Source organism: Theropithecus gelada, chromosome 17 (genome assembly GCF_003255815.1).
Source record: "Theropithecus gelada isolate Dixy chromosome 17, Tgel_1.0, whole genome shotgun sequence".
Classification (NCBI taxonomy): Eukaryota; Metazoa; Chordata; class Mammalia; order Primates; family Cercopithecidae; genus Theropithecus; species Theropithecus gelada.
The window spans coordinates 79,134,712-79,156,089 of record NC_037685.1 but is presented as its reverse complement, the minus strand read 5'-3'; positions in this window follow the sequence as shown (position 1 = coordinate 79,156,089).

Below are 21,378 nucleotides of genomic sequence, written 5' to 3'. Positions count from 1 at the left end.
TCTATAAATTACTTTGGGCAATATGGCCATTTTCACAATATTGATTCTTCCTATCTATGAGCATGGAATATTCTTCCATTTGTTTGTGTCCTCTTTCATTTCATTGAGCAGTGGTTTCTAGTTCTTGAAGAGGTCCTTCACATCCCTTGTAAGTTGGATTCCTAGGTATTTTATTCTCTTTCTAGCAATTGTGAAGTGGATTTTTTCATGATTTGACTCTCTCTTTGTCTGTTATTGGTATATAGGAATGCTTGTGATTTTTGCCCGTTGATTTTCTATCCTGAGACTTTGCTGAAGTTGCTTATCAGCTTAAGGAGATTGTGGACTGAGATGATGGGGTTTTCTAAATATACAATCATGTCATCTGCAAACAGAGACAATTTGACTTCCTCTTTTCCTAACTGAATACTTTTTATTTCCTTCTCTTGCCTGATTGCCCTGGCCAGAAATTCCAATACTATGTTGAATAGGAGTGGTGAGAGGCTATCCTTGTCTTGTGTCTGTTTTCAAAGGGAATGCTTCCAGTTTTGCCCATTCAGTATGATACTGGCTGTGGATTTGTCATAAATGGCTCTTATTATTTTGAGATACATTCAATTAATACCTAGTTTATTGAGAGTTTTTAGCATGAAGTGCTGTTGAATTTTGTTGAAAGCTTGCTCTGCATCTATTGAGATAATCATGTGTTTTTGTCTTTGGTTCTGTTTATGTGATGGATTACATTTATTGATTTGAGTATGTTGAACCAGCCTTGCATCCCAGGGATGAAGCCGACTTGATAATGGTGGATAAGCTTTTTAATGTGCTGCTGGATTCAGTTTGTAGGGTATTTCACTGAGGATTTTCGCATCGATGTTCATCGCAGATATTGGCCTAAAAATTCTCTTTTTTTGTTGTGTCTCTGCCAGGCTTTGGTATCAGAATAATACTGGCCTCATAAAATGAGTTAGGGAGGATTCTCTCTTTTTCTATTGATTGAAATAGTTTCAGAAGGAATGGTAGCAGCTCCTCGTACCTCTGGTAGAATTCAGCTGTGAATCCATCTGGTCCTGGACTTTCTTTGGTTGGTAGGCTATTAATTATTGCCTCAATTTCAGAGCCTGTTATTGGTCTATTCAGAGATTCAACTTCTTGTGAGTTAGTCTTGGGAGGGTGTGTGTGTCCAGGAATTTATCCATTTCTTCTAGATTTTCTAGTTTATTTACATTGAGGCCTTTATACTATTCTCTGATGGTAGTTTGTATTTCTGTGGGATCGTTGGTGATATCCCCTTTACCATTTTTTATTGGGTCTATTTGATTCTTCTCTCTTTTCTTCCTTATTAGTCTGGCTAGTGGTCTATTTTGTTGATCTTTTCAAAAAACCAGCCCCTGTATTCATTGATTCTTTGAAGGGTTTTTTGTGTCTCTATCTCCTTCAGTTCTGCTCTGATCTTAGTTATTTCTTGTCTTCTGCTAGCTTTTGAATTGGTTTGCTCTTGCTTCTCTGGTTATTCTAATTGTGATGTTAGGGTGTCGATTTTAGATCTTTCCTGCTTTCTCTTGTGGGCATTTAGTGCTATAAATTTCCCTCTACACACTGCTTTAAATGTGTCCCAGAGATTCTGGTATGTTGTGTCTTTGTTATCATTGGTTTCAAAGAACATCTTTATTTCACCTTCATTTCATTATTTACCCAGTAGTCATTCAGGAGCAGGTTGTTCAGTTTCCATGTAGTTGTGTGGTTTTGAGTGAGTTTCTTAATCCTGAATTCTAATTTGATTGCACTCTGGTCTGAGAGTTTGTTGTGATTTCTGTTCTTTCACATTTGCTGAAGAGTGCTTTACTTCCAAGTATGTGGTCAATTTTGGAATAAGTGCGATGTGGTGCTGAGAAGAATGTACATTGTGTTGATTTGGGGTGGAGAATTCTGTAGCTGTCTATTAGGTCCGCTTGCTCCAGAGCTGAGTTCAAGCCCTGGATATCCTTGTTAATTTTCCGTCTCATTGATCTGTCTGATATTGACAGTGGGGTGTTAAAGTCTCCCATCATTATTGTGTGGGAGTCTAATTCTCTTTGCAGGTCTCTAAGAACTTGCTTTATGAATCTGGGTGCTCCTGTACTGTTTGCATATATATTTAGAATAGTTAGCTCTTCTTGTTGAATTGATCCCTTTACCATTGTGTAATGGCCTTCTTTGTCTCTTTTGATCTTTGTTGGTTTAAAGTCTGTTTCATCAGAGACTAGGATTGCAACCGCTGCTTTTTTTTTGCTTTCCATGCTTGGTAGCTATTCCTCCATCCCTTTATTTTAAGCCTATGTGTGTCTTTGCACTTGAGATGGGTCTCCTGAATACAGACCACTGATGGGTCTTGACTCTTTATCCAATTTGCCAGTCTGTGTCTTTTAGTTGGGGCATTTAGCCCATTTACATTTAAGGTAAATATTGTTATGTGTGAATTTGATCCTGTCATTATAATGCTAACTGGTTATTTTAACCGTTAGTTGATGCAGTTTCTTCATAGTGTCAATGGTCTTTACAATTTGGCATGCTTTTGCAGTGGCTGGCACAGATTGTTCCTTTCCATGTTTAGTGCCTCCTTCAGGAGCTCTTGTAAGGCAGACCTGGTGGTGACAGAATATCTCAGCATTTGCTTGTCTGTAAAGGATTTTATTTCTCCTTCACTTATGAAGCTTAGTTTGGCTGGATATGAAATTCTGAGTTGAAAATTCTTTTCTTTGAGAATGTTGAATATTGCCCCCGCCAACCCCCACCTCTTCTGGCTTGTAGGGTTTCTGCTGAGAGATCGCTATTAGTCTAATGGGCTTCCCTTTGTGGGTAACCCAACCTTTCTTTCTGGCTGCCCTTAACATTTTTTCCTTCATTTCAACCTTGGTGAATCTGATAATTTTGTGTCTTGGGGTTTCTCTTCTCAAAGAATATCTTTGTGGTGTTCTCTGTATTTCCTGAATATGGATGTTGGCCTGCCTTACTAGACTGGTGAAGTTCTCCAGGATAATATCCTGAAGAGCGTTTTCTAAATTGGTTCCATTCTCCCCATCACTTTCAGGTACACCAATCAAACGTAGATTTGGTATTTTCACATAGTCCCATATTTCTTGGAGGCTTTGTTCTTTTTTTTTCACTCTTTTTTCTCTAATCATATCTTCTTGCTTCATTTCATTAAGTTGATCTTCAATCACTGTTATCCTTTCTTCCATTTGATCGAATCGGCTATTGAAGCTAGTGTATGCTTCACAAAGTTCTTCTGCTGTGTTTTTCAGCTCTATCGGGTCATTTATGTTCTTCTCTACAGTGGTTATTCTGGTTAGCCATAGGTCTAACCTTTTCTCAAGGTTTTTAGCTTCCTTGCCATGGGTTAGAACATGCTCCTTTAGCTGAGAGAAGTTTGTTAATACCCACCTTCTGAAACTTTCTTCTGTCAACTCGTCAAACTCTTTCTCTCTCCAGTTTTGTTCCCTTGCTGGCGAGGAATTGTGATCCTTTGGAGGAGAAGAGGCATTCTGACTTTTGGAATTTTCAGCCTTTCTGCTCTGGTTTCTCCCCATCTTTGTGATTTTATCTACCTTTGGTCTTTGATGTTGGTGACCTACAGATGGGGTTTTGGTGTGGATGTCCTTCTTGTTGATAGTGATGCTATTCCTTTCTGTTTGTTAGTTTTCCTTTTAACAGTCAGGCCCCCCAGCTGCAGGTCTATTGGAGGTTGCTGGAGGTCCACTCCAGACCCTGTTTGCCTGGGTGTCACCAGCAGAGGCTGCAGAACAGCAAATATTGCTGCCTGATCCTTCCTCTGGAAGCTTTGTTCCAGAGGGGCACCTGTCTGTATGAGGTGTCTGTCTGTTGGACCCTACTGGGAGGTGTCTCCCAGTCAGGCTACATGGGGGTCAGAGACCCACTTGAGGAGGCAGTCTGTCCATTTTCAGAGCTCGAATGCCATGCTGGAGAACCACTGCTCTCTTCAGAGCTGTCAGGCAGGGATGTTTAAGTCTGTAGAAGCTGTGCCCACAGCTGCCCCTTCCCCCAGGTGCACTGTCCCAGCGAGATGAGGGTTTTATCTATAAGTCCCTGACTGGGGCTGCTGCCTTTTGTTCAGATATGCCCTGCCCACAGAGGTGGAATCTAGAGAGGCAGTCGGCCTTGTTGAGCTGCGGTGGGCTCTGCCCAGTTTGAACTTGCTGACAGCTTTGTTTACACTGTGAGGGTAAAACCATCTACACGAGCCTCAGCAATTGCAGATACCCCTTCCCTCACCAAACTTGAGTGTCCCAGGTTAATCTCAGACTGCTGCGCTACAGGGGAGAATTTCAAGCCAATCGATCTTAGCTTGCTGGGTTCCGTGGCGTGGGACCCGCCAATCCAGGTAGTGGAGGGCATCTCCTGGTCTGCCGGTTGCAAAGACCATGGGAAAAGCACGGTATTTGAACGGAAGTGTACCATTCCTCCTGGTACAGTCTCTCATGGCTTCCCTTGGCTAGGAAAGGGAAATCCCCCAACCGCTTGTGCTTCCCAGTTGAGGCGATGCCCCACCCTGCTTCAGCTCACCCTCCGTAGGCTGTACCCACTGTCCAATGAGTCTCAATGAGATGAACCAGGTACCTCAGTTGGAAATGCAGAAATCACCTGTCTTCTGCCATCTTGGAAGAGTCTCTGACAATATAGCAGTGTTTATGAACATTTTGAATTCTCAGACTATTTGACCAAGCAGTTCCACTAGAAATTCATTTTATGCACATATTGATACAGACATACCACAATATGTGTCACTGTGCCATGTTTGTAATGGGGAAAAACTGCAAATGACCTGAATATTCTTCAATAGGAGAAGCTATGTTGTGTCACTTCCACAAAATAGTACCCAGTGTTTAAATAATGAAACAAAACTAAATGTGCTTAGTTGGAAAGATGTTCATAATATATCATTTAGTGAAAAAGGCAATTTGCAGTAAAACGTATATAAAATGATCCCATTTGGGTATGTGTATTTTATAGCATATATATGTGTGTGTATGTGGTGTGTGTGTGTGTGTATTGGCCAGGATGCTTTTGTTGCAAGTAAACGGAAAACCATAAATTATATTAGGTTCTGTAGTTGGAAGTGCAGAGGCTGGTTAGGTTTAGGGTTGGTATTAGTGGCTTAATCCAGTGGCCTCACTCTGTTTCTGTGATTCTCATGGCTCAGCCTCCTCTGCTGACTTTTCCTCAAACTGGTTCCACATTTGGGACTCACCTCCAACCTTGGTTCTCTGAGAAGAAACCCCCCAGCAAATTTCTCCTTGAATCTCATTACCCTGAACTGGGCCATGGCAGTGACTCAGGTGCCCATTCTCAACCCAGTCCCTAAGACAGGAAAATATCCTTTGTCAATGGCTTAGGCCTGGATTTTTGAACCAGTTACTGGTAAGGGAGAAGGATGTAACATAATTATCTAAGACTAATCAGGGCTTACCCAAGAATTAGAACTCACCAAATGAAATGGCAGTTATATATGGAATGGAATGGAGTCAAGGGCTATGGGGGTAAACACAGATTTTTATGTTTCCCTTCTTAGCCTTCTAAACTGTTATTATTATTTTTTAATAGTTGCATGTGTCTGACTCAGGATCTTAGCAGGAAGCATATGAACAGATGGCATACTCAAAAGGGCTTAATAAAGAGACTTTAACGAAAGGACTATTTACCTAGGTGTGGGCAAGGTTAAAGGAACAAAAAAGGGGTCATGAAGCATGCAGGTACTAACAACAGCAGGAAGTTATTTCTATTCCTAGGCCTGAAGGGGAAAGGGCATGGGGTGGGGCGAAATGGTGGTGAGGAAGCCTAGAGTGAGCCTGTGCTAAGCAAGAGGAATGAAGAGCAGCTACTGCCTGAATAGTAGTGACCCAGGAAGCAGGTGTTCATGTGGGGCAATAAATAAAGACCTCTTGCCAGGCGTGCTGGTTCACGCCTGTAATCCCAGCACTTTGAGAGGCCAAGGCGGGTGGATCACGAGGTCAGGAATTCAAGACTAGCCTGACCAACATGGTGAAACCCCATCGCTACTAAAAATACAAAAATTAGCCGGGCATGGTGGCACACGCCTGTAATCCCAGCTACTCAGGAGACTGAGGCAAGAGAATTGCTTGAACCCGGGAGGCGGCGGAGGTTGCAGTGAGCCGAGATGGTGCCACTGCACTCCAGCCTGGGTGACAAAATGAGACTCCATCTCAAAAAAACAAAAATAAATAAAATAAAAATAAAGACCTCTTGCTCTCTGTCTCCTGATGGTGCCTCCCATTAGCCACCCAACCAGAAACCAGAGAACATGGGTGAGGCAATCTGTAGAGGTCAGCTCCTGGGTCTCAGAGCAGGGGAAGAAGGATGGAGAATCAATGATCTGGGGGCAGAGCACACAGGTGAGACAATCAGCCAGGATAGCTTATTTTACCTAATTGAAAACATGAATGCTCCTTCCTTGCTTCCTTGCCTCCTTCCTTCCTTGCTTCCTTCCTCCCTCCCTCCCTTCCTCCCTCCCTCCCTTCCTTCCTTCCTTCCTTCCTTCCTTCCTTCCTTCCTTCCTTCCTTTCTGTTGGAGTTTCACTCTTTTGCCCAGGCTGGAGTGAAGTGGCATGATCTTGGCTCACTGCAACCTCCGCCTCATGCCTAGCTAATTTTTGTATTTTTAGTAGAAACAGGATTTTGCCATGTTGGTCAGGCTGATCTCGAACTCCTGACCAGAAGTAATCCACCTACTTCGGCCTCCCAAAGTGCTAAGATTACAGGCTTGAGCCACTGTACCTGATCTACATGAATACTTTTTTAAAATTAAAAAAATTTGGGAAATTCTTTCACCCGCTGCAGCATGGATGAAGCTTGAGGACATTATGGTAAATGAAATAAGCCAGTCACGAAAAGACAAATACTATATATTACCAGTTATTTAAGGTAACAAAAGTAGTTAAATTTATAGAGACAAAGTAAAGAGAGCTGTTTAATGAGTATAGAGTTTCAGTTTTACAAGAAGAGAAAGCTCTAGAAATCTATTGTACAACAACGTGAATGTACTTAACACTACTGAACTGTACATGTAAAAACAGTTACGATGGATTCTAGCCATTCTAATAGCTATGTAGGGATATCTCATGTTTTAATTTGCAATTTCCTACTGACATGATGTTGAGCTTTTTTTTTTTTTTCTGAGAGACGGAGTTTCGCTCTTGGTGCCCAGGCTAGAGTGCAATGGCGTGATCTTGGCTCACCACAACCTCCACCTCCCGGGTTCAAGCAATTCTCCTGCCTCAGCCTCCCAAGTAGTTGGGATTACAGGTATGCACCACCATGCCCAGCTAATTTTTTTGTTGTTGTTGTTATTTTTAGTAGAGACGGGGTTCCTCCATATTGGTCAGACTGGTCTCGAACTCCTGACCTCAGTTGATCCTCCCGCCTCGGCCTCCCAAAGTGCTGGGATTCCAGGCGTGAGCCACTGCGCCCTGCCGGACATTTTTTCATATGCTTGTTTGCAGTAGGTCCATATATCTTCTATGTCTGTTCAGGTCTTTTGTTCATTTTTTATTTGGGTTGCTCACTTTTTTGTTGCTGAGTTTTAAGAGTTCTTTGGATATTTTGGATACAAGTCCTTTATCAGCTATGTCTTTTGCAATATTTTCTCCCAGTCTGCCACTTGACTTCCCATTTCCTTGACTGTGTATTTTAAGTATTTAATCTTCGTGGAGTTTTTTTTTTTTTTTTGAGACAGAGTCTCACTCTGTTGCCCAGGCTGGAGTGCGGCAGTGCAATCCCAGCTCACTGCAACCTTCACCTCCCAGATTCAAGCAATTCTCCTGCCTCAGCCTCTCAAGTAGCTGGGATTACAGGCATGCACCACCATGCCTGGCTAATTTTTGTGGGTTTTTTTAGTAGAGACGGGATTTCATCATGCTGGCCAGGCTGGTCCCGAACTCCTGACCTCAGATGATCCGCCTGCCTCAGCCTCCCAAAGTGTTAGGATTATAGGCATGAGCCACCACACTTTACCTAAAAGTATTTAATCTTAACAAAATCCAGCTTATCAATTATTTTGCTAACAGCACCAAATACTAGCAAAGATGAGAAACAACAAAAACTTTCATTTATTTCTGGTAGAATGTAAAATGAAACAGCCACTTTGGAAGACAGTTGGCAGTTTGGTAAATATACTCTTACAGTATGTTCTAGTCTGTTTTGTGCTGCTATAACAAACACCTGGGACTGGTTAATTTATAAAGAACAACATTTTATTTCTCACACTTCTGGAAGGTGGGAAGTCCAAGATCAAGGCACCAGCAGGCTCACTGTCTGGTAAAGGATCCTCCATGCTTCCAAGATGGTACCTTGTTACTGCATCTAACAGAAAGGGAGAACACTGTGTCCTCACACACCAGAGAGCAGAAAGGCAAGAGGACCAAATGCTTCACAAAGCCTTTTTTTTTATTTGTATAAGGTGCTTAATTCCATTCACAAAGGAGTAGCCCTCATGGCCTAATCATCTCTTAAGGCTTCACCTCACCAGATGTAGTGGTATCCGCCTATGGTTCCAGCTACTTGGGAGGCTGAGGCCAGACGATTGCTTGAGTTCAGGAATTCAAGACTAGCCTGGGCAACATAGCAAGACCCTATCTTTAAAAAAGGAAAAAAGATCCACTTTTCAGTACGGTCACATTGGCCATTAAGTTTCAACACCTGAATTTTGGAAGGGATACATTTAAACCATAGTGCCATATGATCCAGCAATCACGCTCTTTGGTTTTAACCTAAGGAGTTGAAAACTGTGTTCACACAAATACCTGTACATAGATGATCATAGCATCTTTTTTCGTAATTGCCAAAACTTGGAAGCAACCAGGATGACTTCAGAAGGTAAATAGATGAATGAACTGTGGTACATCTATATAGTGGAATACTATTCAGTGATAAAAAGAAATGAAATGAGATATCAAGCCATGAAAAGACATGGAGGAATCTTAAATGCCTATTATTAAGTGAAAGAAGCCACTCTGAAAAGGCCACATACTGTATGATTCCAACTATATGACATTCTGGAAAAAGGCAAAGCTATGGAGATAGTAAAAAGATCAGTGGAGGCTGAACATGGTGTGATTCATACCTGCAATCTCAGAGCTTTGGAAGGCCTGAGTAGGATGATAGCTTGAGGTCAGGAGTTTGAGACCAGCCTGGGCAACATAGTGAGACCTTGTCTCTACAAAAGAGTTTTAAAATTAGCTGGACATGATGGCATGCACCTGTAGGTCCAGCTATTCAAGAGGCAGGGGCAGGAGAATTGCTTGACCCCAGGAGTTCAAGGTTGCTGTAAGCCATGATCACACCACTGTACTCCAGCCTGGCAAACAGAGCAAGATCCTATCTCAGAATTAAAAAAAAAAAAATCAGTGGTGGCCAGGCACAGTGGCTCATGCCTGTAATCCCAGCATTTTGGGAAGCTGAGGTGGGTGGATCACAAGGTCAAGAGTTCGAGACCAGCCTGACCAACATGGTGAAACCCCGTCTCTACTAAAAATACAAAAATTAGCTGGGCATAGTGGTGCACGCCTGTAATCCCAGCTACTCAGGAGGCTAAGGCAGGAGAATAGCTTGAAGCTGGGAGGCGGAGATTGCAGTGAACTGAGATATCGCCACTGCACTCCAGCCTGGGTGACACAGTGAGACTCCGTCTCAAAAAACAACAACAAAATCAGTGGTTGCCAGAGTTTTAGAAATAGGGAGTGATAGGTAGACAGAGCACATAGGGTTTTTAGGGCAGTGAAATTACTCTGTATGTGCTATAAAGAAGGAAACATGTCATTATACATTTGTCAAAACTCATAGACTGTACAACAACAATTGATAAAAACGTTGATAACGATTTGTCAGTGTGGGTTTATTGACTGTAATTGTTAAATAAAATTTAAATTCGGTCATTGATTTGGACTGAATTCCTGCATTAGGCCCCAACAGACCAAACCAAAATAGGGTCATTCATGCTAAAGTTCTATGCCACCAAACCAAAACTAAGTTGTTTATCTGAATTTCCAAGAAATCAGGAGAGAGAGATAATATCCAAATCCTTGAATAAGCCATTTTTAACCAACATTCTAAAGAAGTTGCCTCGGCTTATACCTTTACCGGGAAAGTAACTTTGAAATGACCAATCCACTTTTTCATCCTTATTTCTGCTTTCTTCAGCCTGTTTCTTTTCTTTTTTCTTTTTTTTTTTTTTTTTTTGAGATGGAGTCTCTCTCTGTCGCCCAGGCTGGAGTGCAGTGGCATAATCTCAGCTCACTGCCACCTCCACCTTCTCGGTTCGAGCAATTCTCTGCCTCAGCCTCCTGAGTAGCTGGGATTACAGGCAGTTGCTACCACACCCAGCTAATTTCTATATTTTTAGTAGAGACGGGGTTTCACTATCTTGGACAGGCTGGTCTTGAACTCCTGACCTCATGATTTACCCGCCTCGGCCTCCCTAAGTGTTGAGATTACAGGTGTGAGCCACCATAGCCAAACTCTTCAGCATTTTTCTGTCTATAAATGCCCATTGACCATGTTGCAGAGGACAGTTTTCTGAGCCTCTCTGTTTCTGAGGGCTGCCCAACTCGAGAATTGTTCTTTGCTCAAACAAACTGTATTGCATTTATTTTGTCTAAAGTTTTTCTTTTATCATAACAAATGTACCATACTGGTTCGGAATTTTGCTGGTGGAGGAGGTTGTACATATGTAGGGACGGGGGTATATGGGAACCCTCCGTACCTTCTACTCTATTTTTCTGTGAAGCTCAAGTTACTCTTAATAAGTAAAGTCTAGGCCGGGCGCAGTGGCTCACACCTGTCATCCCAGCACTTTGGGATGCCGAGGCAGGCAGGTCACGAGGTCAAGATATCAAGACCATCCTGGCCAACAGAGTGAAACCCCATCTCTACTAAAAATACAAAAATTAGCTGGGCATAGTGGCACGCGCCTGTCGTCCCAGCTACTTGGGAGGCTGAGGCAGTAGAATTGCTTGAACCCAAGAGGTGGAAGTTGCAGTGAGCCAAGATCACGCCACTGCACTCCAGCCTGGCGATGGAGCGAGACTCCATCTCAAAAAATAATAATAATAATACATTTAAAAGTCTATTTAAAAAGTGGTTACCATAGTAAATTTTATGTTCTGTGGTGTTTTTTCAAACCACAATATTAAAAATTATAAGTTTTTTCTTTATTCCCCATTCTCCAATCCCATTTGCCAGCAACAAAGACCATTAACAGTGTCCATGTTTTTAATTAGATTTTAAACTTCACACTCTTTTATTTCCAAATGATCATTTGAAGACAAATACTGTGCTCAGAGTATTTGAAGGCAAACAGTATGCTCAGAAAGAAGTCCCGACTTGAAAAATACAAATTTGAGAGTTCCTTGCGTGGGTGTGATACTTCTATCATGGGAGTGGACAAGCTCTTTAGAGACTGTGTGCGCTGTAAGCAGAAGAAGCTAAGGGGAAACCCAGGGAAACGTAGATTAAAGAGTCAAGAGAGAGAAGGGGAAGTCTGCCAAGAATGAGAAATAAACAAAGAACTAATAGAAAAGGCATGAACCAAGGGCAGATAACATTTTGATAATAAATGTGGCCAGGCGCAGTGGCTCATGCCTATAATTTCAGCACTTTGGGATGCCTACGTGCGAGGATCACCTAAGGTTAGGAATTTGAGACCAGCCTGGCCAACATGGTGAAACCCCATCTCTACTAAAAATACAAAAATTAGTGGTGGCACACGTCTGTAGTCCCAGCTACTTAGGAGGCTGTGGCAGGGGAATTGCTTGAACCCCAGAGCTGGAGGTTGCAGTGAGCTGAGATCATGCTAGTGTACTCCAGCCTGAAAAAAAAAAAAAAAAGCATAAGTCAAAACCACAACGTGATACCATTTCACACCAATTAGGATGGCAATTATCAAAAAAAAACTTGAAAAGAACAAATGTTAGAGAGGGTATTAAAAAGTGCATTGCTGGTGGGAATGTAAAATGGCGTAGACACTGTGGAAAACAGTATGGGAGGTTCTTAGAAGGTTTAACATTCTAAGTTAAAGGTAGAATGTTTAACATAGAATGTTTGGTATGACGCACCAGTTCTACTTCTGGTTATACACCCAATAGAATTGAAAGCAGGCACTCAAATATCTGTACACCAATGTTCACAGCAGCACTACTCACAATAGCCAAAAGGTGGAAAGAATGCAGATGTCCATTGATCAACGAATGGATAAACAAAATGTAGTGTATATATACAATGGAATATTATTCAGCCTAAAAACGAATGAAGTTCTGATTCATGCTATGACATGGATGGATTTGAAAAACATGCTGACCAAGTGTGGTGGCTCATGCCTGTAATCCCAGCACTTTGGGAGGCCAAAGTTTGTGGATCACTTGAGCCCAGGAGTTTGAGACCAGCCTGGGCAACATAGCAAAACCTCGTCTGTACACAAAATATAAAAATTAGCCCAGGATCTTGTGTCCTTGTTGTCCCAGCTACTCAGGAAGCTGAGGTGGGAGGATCGCTGGAGCCCAGGAGAGGGAGGTTGCAGTGAGTGGAGATTGCGCCACTGAACTCCAGCCTGGGTGACAGAGTGAGATCCTGTCTCAAAATCAAACAAACAAGCAAAACCATTATGCTAAGTAAAATAAGCCAACCGCAAAAAAAAAAAAAAAAAATTATTGCATAATTCTGCTAATATGAGCAGAATTATTAGAATTTAGAATAGGCAAAATCATAGTGACAGAGTAGAATTGATGTTACCAGGAGCTGGGGGAGGGAAAATGAGAAGTTATTGTTTAATGGGTTTAGAATTTCAGTTTGGGAAGTTAAATAATTTCTAGAGATGGATGGTGATGTTGGTTGCACAGCAATTTGAATGTACTTAATGTCACTGAACTGTATATTTAAAATGGCTAAAATAACAAATTTTATGTTATGGGTATTTTATCACAACAAAAAGAGGAAGAAATGCATAAAGAAGCCAGGCACAAAAGAGTACACACTGTGTGAGTTTATTTATATGAAGTTCAAGAACAGGCAAACCTAACTGGAGGTGGGAGTAGAGCCAGAACAGCAGTTACCTTGGTGTATGCATGTGGGAAGGAGATTGGAGAAAAGAAGAAACAAACTATACATTCAAGGACTTTGAAAAGGGGACAAATATTGTTATAAATAAAGGGTAATGTTGGCTAGGAAACCTAGCTTTTTTTGGGAAGGGGAAAATTGAATGTATTTTTAGTTCAAGGAACAGATGGAGAGAGAGGGAAGAATGACAGTGCAAGAGAAGGAAGAGACAGATGACATCCGGAGGTGTGAGGGGAGGGAACAAAAAAGGGAGGGTGGGATTAGCCTTGGAAAGGGATAGGGGATGGATCTTCCACTGTGCCTATGAGAAAAGGGAACAAGAATGGATGAGGATTGACTAAGCGAGGAAGTGGAAGGGAAGCACATCAAAGGAGTCAGAGTTGCATAGTTTTTCTTTTCTTTTTCTTTTCTGTTATCTTTTTGAGACAGGGTCTTGCTGTATCAAGGGTACACTCCCAGGCTAAAGCACAGTGGCACTATCTGCACAAACTGCAATCTCTGTCTCCTGGGCTCAAGTGATTCTCTCATCTCAGCTTCTGAGCTGCTGGAACTTCAGGTGCACTCCGCCACTCCCAGCTAAATTTTGTAGTTTTTGTAGAGAGGGGGCTTTGCCATGTTACCCAGGCTGGACTCCAACGCCTGGGCTCAAGCAATCGCCCACTTTGGCCTCCCAAAGTGCTGGGATTACATGCATGAGCCTCGGTTCCTGGCCATCTTTTTTCACTATACTGAACGGCCTCCCCCTACCTACTGTATATCACCAATGTGCCGGCAGAATTCGACCCCTCTGATCTATTTCTTACTCCAAAACTAAGCTATGCCACTAACTACCATTTCCAAAATAATTTCTGTTGACATTTTTCCCATCTCAACGTATAGATATTTGACCGGAAGACCTCTACGGTTTATGCAAGCTACAACATTTTGTTTTGTTACAGATGCGAATTTTAGAATAAATCAGTTGGAAAATATATGTATTTTAAACATTTTCTCTGTGTCCTGAATTTAATAAGTGCAGCTGGGAAATAGACGTACTTCCAAAATTATGTTGGTAATATAGAGCTATCTGCCTTTCTCACAAAAATTCTGGTTTTTTTTTTTTTTTTTGAACTGAGAATTTTCTTTTCGTTTTACAAGGAAAACTGATTTCAGACTTACCTAGATTAAATATATCCACATGCAATTGATATATCAAAATTTTGTTAGAAGGAGGTAAATAATTGGAACAGGTTTCTCTCTCTGTCAATTTAGAACAGTGAAGACTTCATTGCTGTGTATTAGCCCATAATAAGATTCTGGGGCAGCTGTAGGGTGTATAGTCTCATTCCCTCAGAAGCAGAGGCCTTTGCTGAAGAGCAGGCAATATTGCAGTAGGAGCCTGACTAGAAAACTACTTCATCAAAGGTGTTCAGAAAATCCCCTTTCAAAATACATACAGGCAATTCAAAAGGCAAAAGTATGGTTGGTTAATGCATGTAGAAAAATGGGAAGCTTCATTAATATTCAAAAGATGTAAATTAAAATGACACTCAGATGCCATTTCAACTTATCCATTTAGCAAGATTTGTAAAAGTAATGCTTAAGGGTAAAGTGTAATGGGAAATCTCATGGGCTGCTTGTAGAGTATAAATTGGTTTAATTTCTTAAAAAGCGATGGAAGAATGTCTACCAAAAACCTTACCAATGGCCATACATTTTGAATCAATGATGGTAGTGCAAGGATGTCATCCTTTAAAGTATTCAGAAAAGTGGATAAAAGCTTCCTCACACAAAGAAACTCATGGCCATGCTAATTATGATAGAGACAGCTGGAAACACCTGAATGTCTAACTATAAGGAATTCAGTGTGTGTTTGTATGTGTGTGTGTGTGTATTGAGACAGGTCTCTCTATGTTGCCTAGGCTGGTCTTGAACTCCTGGGTTCAAACAGTTCTCCCGTGTCGGCCTCCCAAAGTGTTGGGATTACAGGCGTGAGCCACTGTGCTCAGCAAAGCATTTCAATTATGAAAGATGCATATGATATTATGCATTTTATAGCCATTCAAATGCTTATGAATAATCTTTAATGATGTAGGGAAAATGTGACACAATGAAAAGTGAAACACTATTATTTCCTCTGTGTTAAAATATGTGTGTATATAGGAAAAGACTAGAAAGTGTCTGAATGTAAAGTAGTTACATCTAAGTGGCAAGACCTTATGATTGTGTTTTCCTTCTTTATACTGCTCTCTATTTTCACAATGTATGATCGCTATTTTAAAAATCTGAATCTAAAGTTATTTTTTGACAAAGGAAGAAAATGTCCTTTGATTATTTTTGGTAATGATTAAATCCCTGTACTCCAGAGAAATGGGCCAAAACATTCAGCTAAGTTCAGCTATTCATTCAACAACATTCAATAAGCATCGACTTTGTACTAGGCTCCACAATATGTACTGGGAATTCAAGGGTAAAGAAGACACCTAGACTCGTGCTGGCCCTCAATGAGCTTAGTCTAGTGGAGGGTGCAGTAGATTAGTTTGCCAGGGGTGCCATAAAAAAGTACCCCAGACTGAATGGCTTCAAGCAACAGAAATTAATTTTCTCACAATTCCAGAGACTAGATGTCCAAGCTGTTGGCAGAGTTGGTTTCTTTTGAGGCCTGTCTCCTTGGCTTGTAAATGGCTGTCTTCTGGCTGAGTCTTTATATCACCTTCCCTCTCTGTGTCTGTATCTAAATGTTCTCTTCTTATCATGACACCAGTTATATTGGATTAGGGCCCCACCCTAATGACCTCATTTTAACTTAATTACTTCTGTAAAGACCTTATCTCTAAATACAGTCATAATCAAAGGTACTGGGAGTTAGGACTTCAACTTTTAAGTTTTGAGGGGAATAACTCAACCCATAATATCTAGCAATTAAATAATTGCATCAGGCCGGGCACGGTGGCTCACGCCTGTAATCCCAGCACTTTAGGAGGCCGAGGCGGGCAGATCACCTGAGGACAGGAGTTCGAGACAAGCCTGACCAGTATGGAGAAACCCCATCTCTCCTAAAAATACAAAATTAGCTGGGCATGGTGGTGGGCACCTGTAATCCCATCTACTCAGGAGGCTGAGGCAGGAGAATCACGTGAACCCGGGAGGCAGAGGTTTTGGTGAACCGAGATCGCACCACTGCACTCTAGCCTGGGCAACAAGAGCGAAACTCCATTTTGAAAAAAAAAGAAAAGAAGGAAAGAAAAGAAAAATTGCTTCAGAAAGAATGGCTGGAAAAGCTGAGATTAAGACTAAACAGTATCCTTGCGCTCCTAGCACTACTGGTAATTTCTAGGGAATGGTGTGATTACTATTACGTCAGCATTTACTTTTAGTCTTCTTCAGTGCATAGTTTGTAGCTTCTTTATTTAACAGCTTAGCAGGAATGAAACAAATTTCCGTCTAGTTACAATAAAATGCAGCTGACATTTTAAATGTATCTTCTCTTCAGAGAGTCAGAGAATGAATATTTATCATTTGATGACTGATATTACAAAGTCATTATTTTATCTTTCAGGATTCAGATTGGGGTGCGAATCAATACTTGCTAAGTGCCCAGATGAGCATATGGCATGACTTCCAAGAAGGGCTTGGCTGGTTCCAAGTCCCTAGAGCCGCAAACAGAGTTCTGGAGAACAAACTCTGCCCAGTCTAATAACTTCTCTGTGACTCATTTTCAATACTTTTCAAAATTCAGAAGAATAGTTTTTTATGGAATCATGTATAAAACCTAACTAAATTCATAATCTACTTCCTATACACCTGTCATTTGGCATCAAATTCTTTATGGCATGTGGCAGACTACAAGTAAATTCATTAAAAATAAAACAGATTCTTTAGGCTGCATAGATCACAGTTGGAAAATACTTGTTACATTACATTCATATACACAAGTAATGGCCCCTCCATTTCAAGAGACAGAATTTTGCATAATCACTTGAGAAGCAATAGAAAGATGGGGTAGTTTGGTGGTTAAGAGAGTCTGGACTCCTGGGAGCAGCTCTACCACTCCCCACCTCCAGGAGGATGGTGAAAATGAAATGAGCAAACCCTCCTTTACAGTAGAGCTCCCCGAGGAGCCCTTTACAATAGTTCCTGGGGCATAGCGACATGTGCAATATTCAAGAACTACTCTTATTAAACATTGTGGAATTGATTTCCTGTCTTTGATGCACTCTTTCTCTCTTGCCTTTCTCCTACACTGCATCCAGACTTAGCTCAGTTACCCAAAGGCTAGTTCAGAATCAACAGTGAATGCTCTATGACAACTTTGAGCCCTCTTGTTGATGACATTTTAATAAGGTAAACTCTTGACCCCTTCACTATTTGAAGTTCACCTTTTGGCTTGTTGGATCCACACAATTGCAGTGATTCCCCTTCTATGGCTAGCAAAATTAAAATTTGTAGAAGTTTGGAAGTATATATTTTAGAGTTCTTGCATTAATGTGTAAGCACTTCTCATTATCCTGAATTTCTCCAGGTCATCTGTGAATTCTTCCTTATACACAGTCCCACTCGCTGCTTGCTTCCTCTTAAAGTCATTGTGCTAGGCTGTAGGGCTTCGTTTGTTCCAATCTCCATGGCTATGTGGTTGCTCTTCCTAGTTTACAATGCCTTGTTCCTCTTCACCAGCAGTACTCCTCCCTTATTTCAAAATTGGACCCCAACCCCCTAGGATCTTGCTGTTTTTATTCCTTTGCCTTGATTGTACTTATCGTCTGCATTATTTTAATTTGCACTTACAAATTATTGCTTGAAATATCTGTTTCTTATTTGTGCCTTTTGTCTTATTTGTGCCTCTTAGATTGCATGCTCCTTGGCAATACAGCACAAATCCTTGAACTATTTTGTACATGATCCTACTGTTTGAGGATATGGACTAAATATCGTTTATTTCTTACACTGGCCTTTTTATTGCTTTTTCTCCCAGTTACTCTCCTCTACCTTCTAATCTGGATTTTCTGGCTGGTATCCTTTTGTTAACATAGACCATCTAGAATGTTTTCTATCCTTTTGTGTCTTGTATCCTCAAATATCTTCTGACACTTAGTTTACTTTTCTTTGTTGCCCAATCTATTTACATGTTATAGCAGTGAAATTAAAGAGTAAAAACGTTTCCCACAGCATGCAAAGGGAAAAAAATAGGTGAAGTGCCCCACACTTAGCGAAACTGTGAGCCCTTCCTCTTTGTGATCCCCCTCCCCCAGTATTTGTTAATCACACCATCTCGTGTTATCTTTCCCTTATTTTTCTCTTTTTATTGGATTGTAAGACTATGTTTTATTAGTTTTATGAATCTCTAGCACTTGGCCCATTGCCTGGAACATAGTAAGTGCTTAACAAACTTTTGTTGAAGAAATGAAAGATTTAGTAAAGAGATTCACCCATGAAAACAGTGGTAGTTATAATAGGCTCCTTTGTTTTCCAAGAATCTGGCTTGAGACTAATGCTGTAAAGGGTAAGCACTGGACCCATACCACTATGTTAATACCCCTGCTCTTCCACTTGCTGGTTAGCGACAGAGGGTAAATTACCTCTCTGAGACTAGATATATCATATACAAACTTTCATAGGGTTGCTGTGAGAATTGTAATATTTAGATCAGTACTCAGTATATAGCAAGCACTTAAGAAACTTAGCTACAGCTATTATTAAAAATGACATTGGCTGGGCATAATGGCTCATGCTGTAATGCCAGCACTTTGGGAGGCCAAGGCAGGTGAATCACTTGAGCCCAGGAGTTCAAGACCAACCTGGGCAACATGGCAAAACCCTATCTCTACAAAAAATGCAAAAACTAGCCAGATGTAGTGGCGTATACCTGCAGTCTTGGCTACTGGGGAGGCTTAGCTGGGAGGATTGCTTGAGCCTGGGAAGTTGAGGCTGCAGTGAGCCATGATCATGCCACTACACTCCAGCTTGGGTGATAGAGAAGACCTTGTCTCAAAAATAAATAAATAAATAAATTAATTAATTAATTAATATATCAATACGTACTTATTCAAGGAGACCAGGAAAATAACTGTCACATCATTGACACCACCTGCATTTATTGAGTGCTCAATTATCCAAAGACCATGGAAAATTCACCATCAGCATTAGACCTAGGTGTGGTGATAGGAAAAGAGAGCTTTTATCCATGTGGATAACCAGCAATATCAACATTTAGAATTCTTTTCATAATTAAACTTTTGATTTTTTTAAAAATTGTGGTAAAATATGCCTAACATGAAGTTTGCCATTTAACCATTTTTAAGTATTACAGTGTAATGGCATTAGGTACGTTTGCATTGTTGTGCAACCATCACCACTATACATTTCTAGAACTCTTTTCATTTTGCAAAACTGAAACTGTGTACCTATTAAATAACAACTCCCCATCCCCCCTTCACCCAACCCCTGGCAACCACATCCTACTTGCTCTGTAGGTTTGGTTACTCTAGGTAGCTCATATAGCTGAAATCATACAGTATTTGTCCTTTTGTGTCTGGCTTACTTCACCTAGTGTAATGTCTTCAAGGTTCATCTATGTTTGTAGCATGTGACAGAATTTTCTTCCTTTTTAAGGCTGAATTAAGTTTTAAATTTCAGTGGGTGTAAAATATTCCCTTTCTGTTGTTTTGGTTTTTGTTTGTTTTTTGTTTTTGAGACGGAGTCTCACTCTGTCGCCCAGGCTGGAGTGCAGTGGTGACATCTCGGCTCACTGCATCCTTTGCCTCCTGGATTCAAGTGATTCTCCCTGCCTCAGCTTCCCGAGTAGCTGGGATTCTCCCTGCCTCAGCCTCCCAAGTAGCTGGGATTACAGGCACCTGCCACGACACCTGGTTAATTTTTATATATGTATTTTTAGTAGAGACGGGGTTTTACCGTGTTGGCTAGGCTGGACTTGAACTCCTGACCTCAGGTGATCCGCCCTACTCGGCCTCCCAAGGTGCTGGGATTACAGGCCTGAGCCACTGCACCTGGCCCACTTTCTACTGTTGTGTGTCTAGGTGGTTCCCCATTTTTAACAACCGCAGCTAATGAAAATCGGGCTCTTTCAGTGTAAGTATTTTGAGGCCTCAAATAATAATGAAGATGAGAAAAGACAAGTCTAGTGCCCAGAAAATCTCATTAAAAGCACGTCTTCTTGTTTTTATCAGAAACGCTTATCCTGTATTTTAAGATGCATTTAATTGAGATTTTGTTTAAGATATAAGAATAAAGGATTGCTCAGATGTGTAACTTTGTTGTTGTTCATCCGTAATGATTACCACATCGTCTTGGTCAATGTATTCACTGACCATAAAAGCAGAAAACTGTGCATTTCCTTGATAATATTAGTAATGAGTTGGCAAGTGATCTCTGAGCTTTGGGATGGGCTGAAAGGTGAAATGGAAGATGTTCTAACCTGCCAAGACTTGAGTTAAAGCCTTTTAAATTGTTTCTTTTCCAATAATTGCTAAGATTATTAAATTGCAAAGCTGGATAAGGAAGCTTGTGGCATGTATTTTGTTTTAGACAGTAAGCTACTAAAGAGAAAAACAGCGAGACATCAGGGAAGCAAAGAACAAAATTACATATAACAATCTTGATAATGTAAAATGTATTTTTCAATATAAATAAGAGCTCTGATAACAAGCTAAAAACTTCATGGGCATGGATGTTCCCGTTTTCTTTAAGGGAAGAAAATTTTAAATTGGATATTATTTTATTACCTCACGTAGAAGAAACATTTTTGCATTCATTATTTATACCCTGCCAAGTACAAAAAATATTTGAGGCAATTTGAGAGACTATTAAAGAATGCAATTAAAGAAATCTAAGTAGAATTTCCCTAGCTTGTCTTGTATAGTTCAGGCACTGACCTTTTATCTGAAAATACTAACAGAAACCTTAAAAAAGAACATAAACTTTGATGACTGGAGGGAAATTGTTTAGCAGTTTCTTGCATGGCAGTGGCTAGGTCTGTCTACCTAGGGCTGGTCAGTTCCGTTTTCTCTTGTAATTAGGAGTTTCTTGGCCTGTAAATAAAGTAACCATATGTTCTAGATTTTCTGGGGCAGCCCCAATTAAAAATATTCTTTCCTGTTGTTAGACCATGTGTCAGACCATATGTACTGAAATTTTTATGGAAAATGTGGTCAGCTTACTCAAAATTGTCAGTATTTCCCTAATGGGCCTTTTCTTCAAGGTACCCAGACGCCTCAGTGTGGGTTGGGGTTCATGTCCCACCCATTCTGTGAGAATCGGCTGATGTCTTTGCATTTTTGTAAA